Genomic DNA, 18014 nt, shown 5'->3' on the forward strand with positions numbered 1-18014 from the left:
CCGCTTACTACGACGACGAGCGGCATATCTACGGCCGACCGGCGTCTACTGCCTAGAAAAATGCATCGCGCTCGGCACCGCAAATTAATAAAGTAGCGGCTAACTCCTCGCCGGGGTTTTTTCAGTGTTCACACTGGGAAAACTTCATGTTTTCTAACACTCAAAATTGTAGAAGTACAAAGAACACGTTATCTTCTCAGTCAAGTTTCCGAAAAGAAGTTAAAATCACTTAAAAAGTCCACGAGATCCATTGAAACTTATCGATTTTTATTGCCATCGGTCTACAATCACTCCGTTAGGCACATCGTTGAGCAAAAAGCAAGGAGTGACACGCCAGGAGCCTCATCATAGAGTTACAAGTTGTAGAACTGCCAACAGATGGCATGGCATCGGGTTTTGCCTAATCCTGGGATTTGTGGAGAGAGCCGTACACCACAGGTAAGAGCGAAAAGGCCATATTTTAGTAGGCAGCGGCCAGTGGTCATGCTAGGTCATGCAGGCAGCGTCGAAGAGCCACGCTGGTCCCCGCCCACTTCGCTGCCAGAGTGAGGATAACTCCGCGCCTAACTTCTTATAACTATCGAACGGCTGTCCCGATCGTTATAAATGCACTGCCTCACGTGAAAGCGCGTAGTAGACGGTCGATACGTGAAAGGTCGAGGCGAAAGCACGATATTACTGTTAAAAATGGCAAGAATGCATAAATGCACTAGTATGCACGTATGAGAGTTTGGGCGGGAGTTCGGAGGCAGCAAGGGCAGAGGCCGAGAGGGCGGGCAGTACGAACACAACACGCGTTCGGTGTGCAAGTGGGCTGAGCGCGTTCTCAAACGGCTCTCGCCCTCCTGACTGACTGCATATACTGCTCCCGAAACCAGTTTTATTTTCTCGTGTGTTGGTTTATCTTGAAAGCTCTGGAAAGACAGCTTTTCACACGCCAGTTTTAACCTCTTATTAGATTGATTGGTTGTTTTTTCCAATGCGTGAGTCTTGTGCACAGTGCGTTGAGTTTTAAAAGAGAAGTTCCCTTTTCCAACTTTTTTTGGACATAACTTTTGGAGTTTAACACATTTTTGAAGTTGTCGTCTCCGCCCCAAGGTAAGAAAATGCATGGTTCTCATTTGTCTCTGTTGTAGTCTGTGTCTTCTTTACTGTTTCTAAGTGTTTTTCCTCAGTGTTTCTTCGAATGCAAAACTTTGTGCCAGTGAGCAGTGGTGAGAAACTTGGAAAACTTTTTTTGCTTTCTCGAGCAACTTCGCGCGACGTCTGAAACGAAGTGTATTTTGTTTAGTGGAATGTCAGCGCAAAAATGACGCTCGACTGCCTTGATTAGCATCACTTTAAATTGATTTATTGTGTTCTTTTACCGAAACAAGGAAGTAGTCTCGCTCTCTCTCTTTTGAAGCCCTGAGTCATCACGAAAGTTAATTTTAAACCTCGGTGGTGGTTTTTGCATAGAATTCCTGCAGATGTTTCGCACGTAATGGGTTATATTGCGTTAGATTCGTCATCGCTACTTACGCATTGCACTTTGATTCTTTCGTGCTGTTGATTTTTTGTGAACTTAGTAATTTTTTTGCAAGTTGTTTCAAGTTCATCAGTAGATGATAACTTTATTAGTTATTTATTACTAGACAGTTTATATCGGCTCATGATATGTTCTAGTTCTTGAAATTGAGGCTTAAAAGTGTTTTGAATTATTTGTGAAACTTCGAAATTCGTTTTGATGTCAGTGCCTAATTAGGTGATACTTACGCTAGTTGCTTATTAAATATCTCTAATATGGATGTTTATGAGTTGATGCCGAATGTAATGTACTAGATAAAACGTTTAGTTTCATTGATGATTGGAACTTGTACATTTTGTAATTTAGTTTTTGATGACTCGTCACCAGAGTTTAAAAATTTGAACTTTGAAACTTCTTTTTCAAGTTGTTACCGTGGAGCTTGAGTTCATTTTACTCTCATGTATAACAGTAGCATAGGCCTAATATAACAAACTTTGTTGAAATGAAAACGAAACTTTTGCAAGAGTTATTTCATATGTAAAGACTTAGGCCTAAAGATGAAAACTTTAGTTCATTTAATGAAAATGGTAATTGGATGTAAATGTATTTAGAACACTTTTTATAACACACTATTAAGAAAATTACCTCATCGTAAAATTCAAATGAAATTGAAATATAATGAAACACTTTGATTAATAAAGTAAAAAAAAAAAAACTTAGACCACCAAGCGATATTACGTTATTTAAAAAAAAAACTGTTCGAAGATGCAAAGAATGAAATTGAGGGAGAGAGAGAGAAAGAGAAAAGGGGGTGGGTTGTTGTTGAGACACTGAATGATTCAAGTCGAAGAATTCATGTCAGGAGTGGGAAAAGAGAGAGAGAGGGAGAGTGAGAGGGGAGGAAAATCCTAGAAGGGGAAACGCGTGAGGTGGAGAGAGGGAGAGAGAGCGATATGGAATGGGGTTTTTGACTTGCGAGGAGGGCGATTTATGAAAAGGTGGTTGGATGAGGAAGAGAGTGAAGTTGTATTGTGGGGAAAACTTTATTCTTTCATTCATTTCGTACTTATTTTTTTTCCCCTGCATCTTTACACGATTCGTCGTTATCAGTAAAGGGGGAAATATGAATGGTGTTAGGTAGGTTTGTTTAGCATTCCAGAATATTATTATTTTGTGTGGACAGTGATTCATTTGCATTATTTTTATGACTGACACTTTAGCCTGCGTAATGATTGGGCTTATGATGTAGACGAAAAATTGTAAGTGGGGTGTATTATGTATCAGGTCGTTCGTATATAAAATCATTTTTATCTAAAGTTTGTAACGTAAAACACGTCAGTTATTAAGAATTGATTTCTACGATCCATAAGTAACCACTTCATTCTGTTGTATGATTCGTTTCCTCGTCACCCCCCTAGTGTTTTTACGTGCATGTGTGTCCTCTCGTGCAATTTTCTACGTGTAATATCGTGAAAGCACTGAAGTGAAAAGTGAAGTACGTCAGAAAACTGAGGCCAGTTGTATCTCTTAAGAGGATTTTTTTTCTAATTCGCGTGTGATGGAGAGATGACGTCTTCATTGAAGTGATGGATCCGAAGTGATAAATTAATTCATGATCATCGCTGAAATTACTGATAGATTTTGATTATTGTCGTGCATTATTTGTATAATTTCCAAAGTGCTAAAAGGTGAAACTAATTCATTCTGACTAGTAAATAACGTTGGATCTTTTGAGTATTTGTGACGAGATAATTTTGGAAGTGAAACTTGGAGCAAACGATTGAGCTCAGCAGTCATGTTCATTTAAATAACTCCTAGTAGCGCATTGACTTATCAGATTTTCGTTTCTGGTCAAGTTTATTTTAGAGTCGCTCTGTGAAACGAAGGAAAACCTTCCTCAACTTTGTCGCCTCGATAAAGTACATTTAAATGTTTGGCAAAGTTTGGTCGAGAGAGCGAAAGAGACCCTTAATGAGTGAAAAGTTTTATAGGCTGATTAATTATAAGTTGGTGCCAGATTAATTGATTAAAAGTGTCACGTTATCTTTACTAAGTTCTGATGATACTTTAGTTGGAAGGTAGAAGTTTGTAATGTTGATTATTAAACATTTAAAGGTCCACATTTCTGAAGTCACTTGATTGCAGTATTTATTTTATTAGTGAAAATTGGTTACACTTTTAAAAAGGGTGAACAGGAAACACGTTATTCTGAAGTTTATGGGTAATTTGCCAATTTAAAAGGTTTAAACATTTGTGAGAAAATAAGTTATAGGATTGTGGGATTTTTTTTTCTTTAGAAAATTTAACTTGGATACAAATTGTCCTTATTGTTAAGCAAGTGTAATTTGTAAGTGGTCCTCTGCATAAAGAGGATCAAGATTTTAATGTTTTTTTAAGTTATGCTGCTCTCTCTCTCTCTCTCTCTCTCTCTCTCTCTCTCTCTCTCTCTCTCTCTCTCTCTCTCTCTCTCTCTCTCTCCAGATTTGTAGCACATACATAACACAATGTTTTCCATAACATGCTTAAGTGAATTGTCGTTGAGTAATTATGCGTAATTGTGTCATTTTTGCACAGCTCGACCGAAGCTGTAAGGATCACGTGATGTGAAGACTTACTTTGTGACTAGAAGAAAAAACGACAGACTGCAATTACCTTGAAGTATGAGAAAGAAATGGAGATAAAGAAATTGTTGTATCGTGACTCGGGATACGAGCAAGTCGAGAAAAACGCAAAGGGAGGAAAATGTTGGAACAGTGATTTGGAAGTGTGTAGTATGTCAGCCCAGCTGGAGAAAAATAAAAGTTCTTAACAGTGATGATGCAGTGCCTTGATTATCAGGTTCAGCCTGTTCAAAAGAACCGTTTTCGACAAATAATGGACAGTGCTTTTTAAAGTGATTTCTAATTCATACCAAGAAAAGTATTTGATGGATGTGTTGCAAGAAAAGTGTTCCTGTAAAGTGTTCTTGCGATTAATTGCACCTGATTTCGAAGGAAATATACGTTTGTAATATTTGGTTTAAGAACTTTAAACAAATTGGAAAACAAGTTTACAAATTTTTCAGGAAGTGTAATAAGGCCCGTGATGTTGGTTGGTTGGATGAAAAGTGGAAGAAATGGAGATAGCACAAGATTTTGTCCAACCAAATCTAAGAAAGAATAATAAAGAAAAAATTAAATAAGAAACGTAATTGCAACGAAAAGTGATTCCCTAGTATGCAAAAGAGAGATAAAAAAACGTGTTAATGTAAATTACCTTCAAAATTTTTTTATAGAGAAAAAGTTTATAATAGCGAGCAAGCTTAAATTGGAACTGTTTCTTCGTAATTATTGCATTAAATAAGAATATAATCGAGTTATAATCATAGAGTACGATCTGATGGAATATGAAAAGTGGAGTTCGAGTATTGATGTGGTAAATTACGATGTATATTGAGAATACCTGAGAGTTGTCACAAAAAAAAAAATAGATAAATAAAATAAGTTTGGCAATTCTGAAATTAAGTTATGCTTGAAAAAAAAAAAAAAAAAAAAACAGGATCTGCTGAAAGAAAAATATATTGGCTGGGATGGTGATATTAAAATCCTGAATGTTAGAAAAATCAAGATTTCGATGAAATATAATGTAAATGAAGCTTGAGAGCGTAAATTCGTAAAGGTAATCATAAATTAATTGGGAGGAAATTTGCAAGCAAAAATAATGTCGTAAAGAGTACACGTATGTCTTTGGTTGTATGCTTAAGGACATGGACACCGGCCACTTAGACACGCAACTCTGTAATAACAGCCAGTTAATTGTAAATCTCGACGTGCTCGTTTTGCCATACTGAAGGAATCTGACATTTTACGTGATTTGTTTTATGGATACATTTTATGGCGGCTAAGTGGAAATAGATTCCTGGAGTAATACAGCATTATAGTTGGATTACGTTGTTCTTGTGGATACGTACGAATGGAAGTAAAGATTGACAAAGTTAGTCATCTCCTAATAATCGATTGATAAAGTTGGTTGAATTATGCGGCTAATGAAGTTGGTTGAATTATGCGGCTGATGAAGTTGGTTGAGGTGCAACATTCAGTTGATAAAGATGGTTCAACTGGTATATTCGACTGATGAAGTTGGTTGAGCTACAATATGGATATAAGAAAATTTGTTGACAAATTTCTTTTGATAAAGTTGGGTGCCCAGAAATATTCGGTTGATAAAGTTACAGTGTTTGACTTTGATGAAAATACAAAGTCTGCGACTGGAGCAGTGAATTTTGATTGGAGCTACAGAGGAAATCTCGCAATAAACTTATGCCAACTTTTACGATAATTCACACATATGCATGTCATGAGAAAAAACATTTAAATATCTACCATTAATCTAAAGAAAGGTAGTTGCAAACAAAAGAGCATCTCTCCCTCTCTCTCTCTCTCCTAAGAAAGTTTGAGAAACTTCCCCCTCTGGAAGAATGTATATACCAAGAATGCAGATTTAAAGCAGATCACTCAAACGTAGCTATACCCTTCTCTCTCTCTCTCTCTCTCTCTCTCTCTCTTTCACGGGACGACAGCAACAGCAGCACCAGCAGGGTGTTGTCGTACACCACCGTATTTCGGCCGACAGCGCTCAACGCGAATTGAAGCTTGGGCGCCGCCTACCCCGGCCCCTCCCCCCGGGATTCGGAGCCAGCGCGAAGCCGAAAGTACGCGCAAGTTTCGTTGAATTATCATATCTTTCGATGAAGCTTCGTACGCGACACCCGGTGTATGTATGTGCGTGCGTGCGTGCGTCCTGCATTCTGTACAAGCCGAGAGCGGGAGGTTTAGCCGTGGGGGGGGAGGGGGGGGGGTTTGGATGGTTGCGCGCGGCGCTCCAACTCGTGGGCGCTCCTACGTAGGCGGAGTTAGTTGTGGGCGGGGCTGGAGTCAGATGAAAGTGGGGGCGGGTTTTAAAAGGGGGTAGGGGGGTAGAGATGGGTTTTGGGGGCCGAACATAGGATTTTGGGGGGACCAAATAGAGGGACGGGCTTATGTTGGTTTATTAGAGTAATTAATTGTTAAAGGTGATGGGGGAGTGACTGGCCTACAATCTCTCCTGCGTGAATCAAGTGTTTGGTCGGGGGATTTTCGGTTTCGGGCGGCGAAAATCACACGCTGACGAACACGTTGTTGTTGTTTTTTCCCCCCAACTCAGTTCTGTGGTGTGTGGTATCCAGCGAGGAAGTTACTAGCCAGCTGCAAGCAGGCAAGCAAGCAAGCAAGCAAAAGCTCGAGAGAGAGTGAGTGAGTTTGTGTGTGTGCGTGGACGTAGTATGTGAGTCTATAGTTTTACCCATTTTTTCCTTTCCAGTCTCTCACTCACTCGCATACTGTCCACGTGTTCAGACGAGGTGCTGGAACTTCCAGGCCACTCTGGTGGTGCTGGACTGACTTCGTGATTCTTTCGACTCGACTCTTGATCATGTGTTGGATTTGCCATTTGGATTTGTGGACCTGTGCCTGATTATGGATGTGCTTAGTACACTTTGTGCTTCCTTTGTGGATTTACTCTCACGTGTGGTGTTCTAGATGTGGACTTCTTATCAGTGTTGTGTTGCTCGTAAGTTAAGAGAAATAGTTGCTTGAAACTTGTGATTTCGCCTTACGCTGACATCAAGTTATGTGTTTTTACGTTCTCTGGAGTTGGTCTGCACGTTCCATAGTAAGCATTGGCATGCATGTGTGTCTTTCAGTTATTTCTTGAATTTTGTTTTAAAAGTGTGACAACTGAAGCGCGGCATTGAAGTGGTTAAGTGAGTACACCCTGGGTTAGCTACATTATCTTTTTGAAATGCACTTGGATAAAAGTGGATGTTTTCAGTATTATAAAAGTAGTATTTTTATTCTTGACTTAAACGTGGAGTTTAATTTTGCAGGCAAAATTTTCATTGAAGCCTATGTAAGGTAGTATGTGTGTGCGCGCGTTTGTATTAAACACTTGTCGTAGATGTATGCACACTGACACACGTCAATGTAACATTGCATTGAGAGTCAAATAATTATCGTAACTCCGTATTTACGTCAAGGATAAACTTTCGTAGGTGAAAAGCTAATGGTTGTAATTAGCGATATAGGCCTACGTGTGACTGCATTATAATTCCATTTAGGCCTAACCACCTCCGGCCCTAATGATGCTAGTTTAATTCATTGCAAGTTAGAAACTTGTTAGCGAGATAATTTGGTTTTGAAGTTTTTTTTTTCACTTACGGTTACTTATTTCAATCTTATTACAGTATTTTCCGTATGCTTACATTTCATTATAACCCGTCGTTTGATTCGAGCAAGTTTTAATCATTTTGCAAGATTGTCTCTCGACTCATTCATCACAGTTATGGTTCCGCTTTATTTGTTTTCCTCTAGTTTCCCTCCTCCCCTTAATCCGTTCCTCTTCGTTTTCTCTCCCTTTTTCTCCTCTCTCGCTCGCTCTTTCCTCGTTGCTGCTACGTATACGTTTTCTTTGCACGCTCTCTCTCTCTCTCTCTCTCTCTCTCTCTCTCTCTCTCTCTCTCTCTCATTCGGCGTTTGTTTACGTTTTCATTGTTTGCTGTATTTGTTTTCCATTTTCCCTTTTGCGGGCTTTATGGCCTAGCTCCTGCCTTTATTTGTCCGTGTTTTTGTTATTCGTTGTTTTCTGTTTTTGAATTTTCGTAAACAAGTCATAGAAAGCTGTTGTGTTTCGCAGTGTTTTCATTAAAATACAACTTCGGCTTCATTTGGACGTAGCATTAATTTCACCTTTACGGTAAAATTGAGTCTAGTCTTCACTGCTTGCAGTAATGCATTAGACTTATGTAAGGTAGTGTAGGCTAAACTAGAGCGTTAGACTCACCTATGGGACTTTAGACGCTACGTTAGACTCTTCTGTGGTTGTGACCGTCATACTAAAAACTTGAAGGCCGGTGTATATAGCTGTATCGAAGGCATGGTTGCTTTATCATACAACGGTAGATCTAGCAGTGAATGCAATAGATACAGCTCTTATTTAACTTAAGTAGTGCTGTAATAGTCGTCATTATTAAGAATTTACCTCAGTATTTTTAAAACCGCGCTTTCTCTCTCTTTCTGTCTCTTTGTGCCTCTGCTCGTCCTTCACTTTTCCCCCTCTTGCACTTGTCGCTCTTCAACCTACTTCTCTCTCTCTCACTCTCTCTCTCTTTCTCTCTCCGCACGTGTTCTCCCCTCTTCTGTGTTGCTCCTCCCCTCTTTATCACACATGTGCCTTTTCTTGAAGTGCGATCTTTTTCCCTTATTCCAGCACAGGTTGATTCTCTCTCTCTCTCTCTCTCTCTCTCTCTCTCTCTCTCTCTCTCTTCTTCTTCTTATTATTATTATTTTTATTATTATTATTATTATTTCTTTTTCTTTTTCTTTTATTTTCCATATGATGAAATATTTTCATTATTCATACGTGCTGTACGTAACCTACCAGAGTGAGTGAGTGCGCATGCGCGGTCAGATTTTCCCATACGCTTGAGTCCCCAGTTTTTGTATTTTAAACAACGATGAAAGCAATTGCAATATCGCATCTCCTATGCGTGTTCATTTACTTTATTTCTCCCGTGTGGGGGTTGGGGGAGGGGGGTGGCGGTGCCGGCAGTACACCTGGCGGAGCGCACTGTAGGCATTCCTAAAGGCTCTTTGGAGCGTCCCTTCGACCCCTATAGCTGCAACCCCCTTTCATTCCTTTTACTGTACCGTCATTCATATTCTCTTCTTTCCATCTTGTTATCCGCCCTCTCCTAACAATGACTTCTTAATGCAACTGCGAGGTTTCCCTTTCAAACCTACCTACTCGCAATTTCCTTTCCAGCGCTGAATGACCTCGTAGGTCCCAGTGGTTGGCCTTTGGCCTATAACTATATTACATTCCAGTCCATTTACTTAATTTTAGTCAGTTCGGCCGTAATAGTTAGGAATCATAACTTATCACGTAAGTTGTTCATTTAAGCGACTTGAACTTCATTAATATTACTGTTTATGATTCGTTTTCTATATCTTGCTGTCGGTAATGGAACGCGGATATTGTATATATGTGCGTGTGTGTCGGGGGGGGGGGGGGGGGGTGACTGAGTTAGAGCGTGTCTGTATTTTTAATATTAGAGTATTATCGAATAGAATATATATATATATATATATATATATATATATATAATATATATATATTAATATGAGTGTGCATATAATCATATATAATGACTACCCATTGTTAAATTCCTCAGCTAAAGTCCCTTAAATAACATGTTAAAAGAAAAGAAAAAGAAAAAGTGACGTGGTGGTTATGATTGGTCATTGCCGTATATGCGAAAAGGATTTTAATGGATATCGAGTTGACATTAAAAGGTCCCATATGTCATGAACACACAGAATTTATCTTTTAGTCAAATACGCTCGCCGGCGGAGGGGCCTGGTTGCCGGTAGCGGGTGGGTGGGTGGGGGTTGGGGGAGATGAGATACATGTTCATTCTCGTCGGCCAATCAGCACAGTGTTGTTAAAAAAGGACGTCGGACCAATCAGCTAGGCCGTTACAGAGGCAATGCTTAATGCTTCGGTCGGACTTGGGTGAAAATTGTTTTTCGCTTGGTGACTTTTTTTTTTTAATGCATTTTTTATTTAGTAATGTCTGATTTTTTTTCGGGGGGGTTGGGGGGTTGTTGTTGTGGGCCGCTGGATCACTTCGGATGAACGGATTAGTCTATTTTGGAGTGATTTTGGGCTGGAGTTCAAATGGAAATGTCTGTAATATGACTTTCGTTACATTGTTACACCATCCCATTACCTAGCCTTCGTAAATATCTAACAATAGTTGAATAACTTGCCTTTTTATGGATAACTTTTGCTTACAAGAATGTCAGTGCATGCAAATATAGTGTGGCCTACGGTACAATCTCTCTCTCTCTCTCTCTCTCTCTCTCTCTATATCTATATATATATATATATATATATATATATATATATATATATATATATATTATATATATAAAGAGAGAGAAGTTATTCAACACTTATTTTTTTCCGATATATATATATATATATATATATATATATATATATATATATATATATATATATATATATATACATATCCGACAGAAGTAAGAGTCGAATAGATACTCTTTTATCTATGGTGTACCAAATCAAAAAGTTGCAAGTGCGGCTTATGCAGACTAGCCTACAGTACAATCTCTCTCTCTCTCTCTCTCTCTCTCTCTCTGATTTCCCCGAAGGAACTTCCGTTGTCACCGGGGTCGGCATTTAACAAAATCCGGGTCAACCCCAGAGTGTAAATTACATACTTCGTTAAAAGTGCGGCGCACCGGCGTTTTTCGTCCAGACGGCTCGCTCCTCCCCACTTACAGAGATAGTTGGCATTGCATAAGACTTGAATGTTAGGGTCGTTATTTTTTTTAATTCTTTTCAAGTCAACGTACGGGTCGTCTTTCAACGATTATTCGTGTCAGGCTTAGTGTTTGTGTTTTCGCCCTCAGTCCCCCTCCCCCCCCCCCCCCTTTTTTTTTATTCTAATCAATCGTTAGTGATTTAACCAATTTCTGTGCTAGGTTTCTTCTTCATTAATGGTCTCCTCGTGTAATCAGTTCTTTCTCTCATTGTTTTCGTTCGTTGTCTCTCTCTAAAATCCGATATATATTTTCTTTCTGAAAGAGAGAGAGAGAGAGAGAGAGAGAGAGAGAGACGGGGTTATACGTATGCATTTCTCCGTCAAAATGCATACCATAGAAAGTGCGTGGGTGGTTAGGTATTCCTCGTCTTACTTGGGCGGCGAAACAATTCATTGGACTGTTTCTAGTGTTGAAGTGTGTATGTATTTGTGTAGTGTACGCGTGTGTTTTGGAAAGCGTAAACAGAATCGGTCATTCCCCATACTTGGATTACGTAACAGAACAAAGAATAAATTAGGTGCGCGTTTAATTGCTCGTTCGTTCGTATGTGCAAAAAAAAAATGCTTTTACTGCAGGCCAATCTTCTTTCCGTTTTTTGTTCTCCCGTTTCCCGTCGTCGTATGGAAGTCTTCAAGACAATGAACTGTCGTAGACAGGGGCTTTGGGTTACTATAGATTGTAATGGGGTGGGTGGGTGGTGGGGGGGGGGGGGGGGGGGTTGACGGACATGGGTGAAGAAGAAGAAGACGCTCTTTAGGATCGTGGGTGGATGTGGGCTGGTTAGGTGGGCCAGCTAGCTACAGAGAGAGAGAGAGAGAGAGAGGAATTTTAGCGGTGAATAACCTACAGTTTTCGTCTTTTGCCTTGTCTTAGTCCGTCCACAATAGCTGGAAGGCAAACGAAATGATCCATTGGCCCCTCCATACATTAAGAAGCTTGGGTTGTAGGGGGATGGGGGGAGCTTCGTGTGTGGATGGGTGGCAGGTATATGGGTGGTGGTTAATGTATGGGTGGATATGGTGGGGACGGGGGGAGGGTGTTAATGTTTGGGTGGTGAGTGGTCCCATGGGAGTTGGTTACTGTATTGGTAGGCCGGGGTATGTATAGGGTAAGGGTGGTGGGGGGGTTGATTTAATGTAGTATGGTGGGGAGGGTGGATTCGTTAAACTTTTGCCTTGGTGCAGCTCGTGACGCCAGAGAGAGAAAGAGAGAGAGAGAGGAAGCCAAGAGCCTCAATTTTCCGTAGCAATGTTCGTATAAGTAGCAGCACTAATTTTCCGGGATACTTTTTTCCGCCTTTGTTTCCTTTCGTTTTAATGACAAGTAGTACCGGTTGATGTTCGGTACCAGTTCCAGCTCGCCTTCCGTAATTTGCTTGAAATTATGTTAATGCAGCGATGCTACTGTTGGTAAATGGCCTTGTTACCGGTACTGCGTGATAGTACCTGCTGTCACGGATCGTATGAGTACCAATGGTAATCATGTAGATTATTGCAAATTAATGTATTTATAATATTTGCACTACTTTAGGTAATACTGGTACAAAGTATTTAATCTCAGTATCCGCTAGATATCCTTGATGTTTTGGATTTCCAGATAGAAAAATAATATCAAAGAATGCCTATCAGTTTGACTAACAGAGCACACCATTCATTTGTGGTTATTAATTGCGAGCAGATTGCACATTACGGATGGTAATTATTGATGCGTTGCTTATCAAGGTAGCATTAGCCTATAGTTACGTAATTGATGTTTACTATATATGCTACATTGCGTATGAGGGTAACATTACATAGTTTTATTAATGAAGCTTTCTGTATACAAATTCATACAACTATAAGTAGGATGACACCCACCCACCGCTCTCTTTATTCTCAATCACCCACAGTATTCACTCACCTTCCGGACTCTCACTCACTCACTCACTCACCCACCCAACCAAACTCCCTTCCTCACACATCACTCGAGGGTCACCCATGTGACAACGTCCGATGTTTCTCGATGTATCGTTGCACATTGTTTTTTTTTTCTCGCTATTTTTTTTCCTTTGAGCCGTAATGATTAGTTTAAGCAGTGATGGATGTGGTAATTATTATTAGGCGAGCCATGTTTCCATAACGGTGTCTTTTTTTTTTCTCTGTACGGACAGATCGCTCGAGGGTGCTCAATTAAAATGAGACAATCATTTCCGTAATGACATGTGTATTCTCTCTCTCTCTCTCTCTCTCTCTCTCTCTCTCTCTCTTTTTCAGCGATTTTGACCTTTTGGTATTGGGACGTCAGTTTAACCTACAGTCTCTCTCTCTCTCTCTCTCTCTCTCTCTCTCTCTCTCTCTCTCTCTCTCTCTCTCTCTGGAAACGTCTGTTTACGAGGAATGGCTATAAATGTTTTTGATTATAACGAAACAGTAAAGATGGTTAAAATGGCATCAGATATACTTTTAAATAGTTAAGAGTATAACGAACACGCCATTTGATACTTGTCATCATCAGACAGTGCTGACAAGTAGCAAATGGTGCGTCATTTTCACTATCTTTACTGTTTCGTTATAATCAAGAACATTTATAGCCATTCCTCCTAAACTGACGTTTCCAAGAGAGAGAGAGAGAGAGAGAGAGAGAGAGAGAGAGAGAGAATGCCCATTTCATTACGAAATGATTGTCTCACTCCCTAGCCCTGCTGCGATCCATCATTGCCGAGTTACTACCAGGTACATGTTCTAATGCCTAGGTAAACAGTAGCGCAGCGGTTGTTACAGAAGCCAGCCAGAGTCGTTCATCATATTCCGGAGATCGAACTCGGGCCCACGTTCGAGTGACGCGAGTATCACAACGTTACGTCACGCTACACATACATCATAATTGCTGCGTGACAGGGTCGTATGTTACGTTACGTAAAAGACAATCTTTTGATTTAAACAGTCTTCTTTTTTTCTGGAAGAGTTTTGAGTGTTACGCAGGCGGGCGTTACTCTAGTGTTACGGTGGCTGGCGTAACGCCGTGATACGCCACACCGTGTTACTCCCGACTGAATCAGTACAAACAGTAACTGATGCATGAATTGGTCTTACATAAAATCACTTTGAATATTTGAGTAATTTTATTTGTAGAACTTTTTTATGTGATTTTTTAAAAGTCTATATATATACTCATATGAGGCCTATATCCTATATATTAATAAGTAACGTTAATATTCATGATAATGACTGTTCTGTTTAATGCTGAAGTATAATTATTGTGGTTTTATCAGTGATTGACAGTTAATATATTTCTGTAGAAAATTTATATATACAACTGATAAACACGTAAGAAAATTGGTTACGTAACCTTTAGTTAACAGCAAGAAATACAGTCTTGTAAAGCTGATAGTTCACCCTCCATCGAGAGAGAGAGAGAGAGAGAGAGAGAGAGAGAGAGAGAGAGAGACTTGATCGTGAATGAACAGTAGTGTCCGAGTAAGGGGGGCTGGAAAACCAGAGAGAGAGCGAGAGAGAAAACCTCCGTTAAGAATAAATGAAAATGGGAATGCAAGAAAACGATGTAGGAAGATGTGTAATAGAAAACGTAGGTTTAATCCCCCTCCCCCCCATCCATCCTCTCACCCCCATTCAAAAAAAATTTGAGGGGGGGAATAAAAGAAAAGTGAATGGTCAGTGGTCATCGGGGTGAAGCGCTCGCACGGGCTGGTGCGGAGAGAGAGAGAGAGAGAGAGAGAGGCATTTTTGCAAAGTGTTACTACTCTGTTACAAAGGAAAAAAAATGCATACGATCATTGATAGCTACTTTGCTGAATGGTAGGAACTTGAGTTTGTAATATATATATATATATATATATATATATATATATATATTATATATATATATATATATATATATATATACATATACATATACATACATACACTTGTGTGTTTATATATGAGAGTGATAGAGAGGGAGAGAGACCCTTGATAGTGACCGTCAGTGTGACGTACACAACTACGTCACCGATGACGTGAGACAGTCATTTTTCAAAATCACCCCCTGATTACAGCCAGTTATTATTTTTATGGCAGTTCGAAGTGACTGCTAATTCCTTCTTTTTCCCACGATTAGGTTTCGTACGTAATATTTCTTCCTTTCTTTCGGAGATGGCTTCGTCATCGTATTTAATTTCCGATGTGTGTCTGTTATTTCATATAATACTGACAAGTGTTTTCATTTCATTTATTAAGGGAGAGAGTAAGTTGCTGTTACTGGTACTACTATACTATTACTGATAGTAATAATGGTTATGTTAAAAATAGTATCATTATTATTATTATTATTATTATTCAATGGTTTGAAGTGGGTGATTCCGTTATGTATATATATACATATATATAATGTGTGTATATATACATATATATATATATAATGTTTGTTATATATATATATATATATATTATATATATATATATATATATATATATATATACATAACGCCAATACAAGGTTACTGTCTTTTCCTCTGTCTAATATATTTCAGTCCAAGGCAAATCTTATTTCTTGTCTTCAGCGATCGTTCCGCTTGGTGTGAATTTCCGACAACGTATGTCATTAGGGTCAATTTTTTCCATAGACTTCGTGCGCGCTTGTGTGTGTGTGTGTGTTTGCTCATTTCCCGTTAATGTGCGTACGTGTCCATTTCCATTGATTATATATTAATATATATATATATATATATATATATATATATATATATATTATATATATATAATATAATTTGGTTGTGATGATTTCTCTTATTCATTTTTTTCTAAGCAATTTATTAATTTGGTAATTTATTTTTTCTTTTTATTTCTTTCTAAGTGATTTCTTCTTTCTGCATTTTCCATTACCTTCTGCGAGTACTTTCTAATGATCGACCATATTCTTTGGAAGCTTGAATTTTGAGTGAATGGGCCCAGTGGGATTGTTCCTTGTGAGTAGGGTTCATCTTTTGAATATAATAATAATAATAATAATAATAATTTATATTCATATGCTCTCATTCTCGCATGTGTATACTTGTGTATGTGTGGTAATTTGCCGTGTATGTATGGACAGGTGGTTCGTGCGGATTTCTCATTTATGTATGTATGTATGTGTGTGTGTGTATGTGCTCGTTTGCCGTGGATTTTCCCATCATCAGCATATATGGAGCCGATTACCCGATTGTTTTCCCGACGAGCGCCCCGTGAAACGACTCCTGACGATGGACCTACTTTTCTCCCTTCCAAAGCGAAGTCTCCTCTTGTCTCCGTTCACAAGATTTCCCCGTCATTAGGCTGGTTTGCGAATGATTGCAGTCGTAAAAGGGAGGAAGTATGGCGTCCGGGAATGGCTGTAATTGGTTATTTGTATTTCTCTCTCTCTCTCTCTCTCTCTCTCTCGGTGCTGCTTCGACAATGTTCCGTTTCTGCAACACTGTTCCATGTCTACGACGCTGAATCCGTGTGTTTCTTGTCGAAGGATTGAGCGATGGGTCACAGCGAGGCCCTATAATAATGAGTGGCAGTAGCAATATTAATATGTCATTTTGTAATTGAACTCGGTTCCTTTGCAAGTCAGTCGCTTCTTCTTATTATTATTATTATCATCAATCATCATCATCCACGTGTCATCACTTATCGTATGGATGGGGTCAGTGACCAGTACGTTGCATTACCTGGTAGGGGAGACATCTTGGTATTAGAAAAAACACAATGTTTTTAAATGTATAAATCAGGTTTATTATATATGATGACAAGTATGCACGTAAGAGTACATTCGAAATACTGGTTGTATTTCTCTTTTCATACCACTCGCTGTATCATTTCTTGATTCAGTGTTGATAGTGCCATTAAACCATTCCTTGCTTTACAACCACCAAATGCACTGCATTTTCCTAAATTGTAGTAATGTATACACGCAGGGTACTGATGATATGCACGTACGGTTTGATCCTCGATTACGGTTACAGAGAGAGAGAGAGAGAGAGAGAGAGAGAGGAGAGAGAGAGAGAGAGAGAGAGAGAGAGGAAGCGATCCAAGTTGACGTCTGTTTATAGTAATGATTTAGCCTCCCCTAATGGTGGAAAGGTCTGCCTGGTCTTGGTGTGATGTCTACTCGGTAGTGGAAGGGTGGGTGGGGGTAGGGGAGCGGGTGGGGGGAGGGTGTGCCTGATGGGGGGGTAGGTTGCATTGGCCAATGCTATCGAAGCATTGAGGTGCAAGTACAGCCCACCTTATTACACATTCTCTCTCTCTCCTCTCTCTCTCTCTCTCCATCTCTCATCCTCTCTCTCCCCTTCCTTCAGTCCTTCTCATCTCTTTCCCTCCCCCCCCCTCTCTCTCTCTCTCGTAACGCTTCCTAATTTTCTGCAATTGTTTCATCAAGTTATATAACGTTCTTGCGGTAAATCCCTTTTTGTGCGTAATATAGCGAACGGAATGGGAGCTGGTTCGTTGAAATTACCACTTAGTCATGATGTTGGACACTTCATGCATTGGTCGTCTTTCTTATGTAATTTACATTGTTATTCTTGTACTTAATGTTCGTGCATTGCATATTGCATCTGTTTACTGTTATGTGTGTGTGTGTCATACTCCAGTTATTACTATTATTATTTACTTGGAATGTTAATTAAGTGTTCTCGATTTATCGTTAGAAGAATTTAAGTCATTTAATGTTCAAAATTTCGTTCAATTTATTCAATACTATCGTGTATGTTCTTCGTGTAATCGTAAGGTTGCTTGCACTCTTTATTATCCAGCATTGTAGTGTCTTATGGAGACTATTCGTAACAGTAATTATTCGTATTAGATGCTTGTTTATGATGCATGTCTTAAACGGTTGTTCTTCTTTTCGAAAACTTGTTACCAAGTTATCCGTATTATTAGTTTGATAAATATTGAATGATAATTGACCTATCAGCTCAGATTGAATTATTGAGACAATTACTAGTATTAATAATATGGGCATCGACGCAGACCTGAAAAAGGGTACCTTTGTCACCGTAGATTTTTTCATTTATCCAGGTGGGCTGCGGCGATTAATTTATATTTCTCCACGGCAGGTAAGTTTAAGCGAAGGTCTCCTCC

The 18014-nt window shown here is 39.2% G+C and overlaps 1 protein-coding gene across 4 annotated transcripts in view; it reads left to right on the plus strand.

Moving 5' to 3' along the window:
* Window positions 1-502: 502 nt before the first annotated feature.
* The window catches only part of LOC135206251 (methylcytosine dioxygenase TET-like), a 282773-nt gene continuing 265261 nt past the window's right edge, over window positions 503-18014 (plus strand). The window contains exons 1-2 of one of the 4 annotated variants that reach the window (XM_064237639.1): window positions 503-1098; window positions 17952-17989. The gene's annotated coding sequence lies outside the window, so the exon portion shown is untranslated. Of the gene's footprint in view, window positions 1099-6562; window positions 7196-17951; window positions 17990-18014 lie in introns of those variants that run through there. The other 3 variants (XM_064237635.1, XM_064237637.1, XM_064237638.1) reach the window with 3 other exon arrangements.

The sequence above is a fragment of the Macrobrachium nipponense genome, chromosome 29 (genome assembly GCF_015104395.2).
Source record: "Macrobrachium nipponense isolate FS-2020 chromosome 29, ASM1510439v2, whole genome shotgun sequence".
Taxonomy (NCBI): domain Eukaryota; kingdom Metazoa; phylum Arthropoda; class Malacostraca; order Decapoda; family Palaemonidae; genus Macrobrachium; species Macrobrachium nipponense.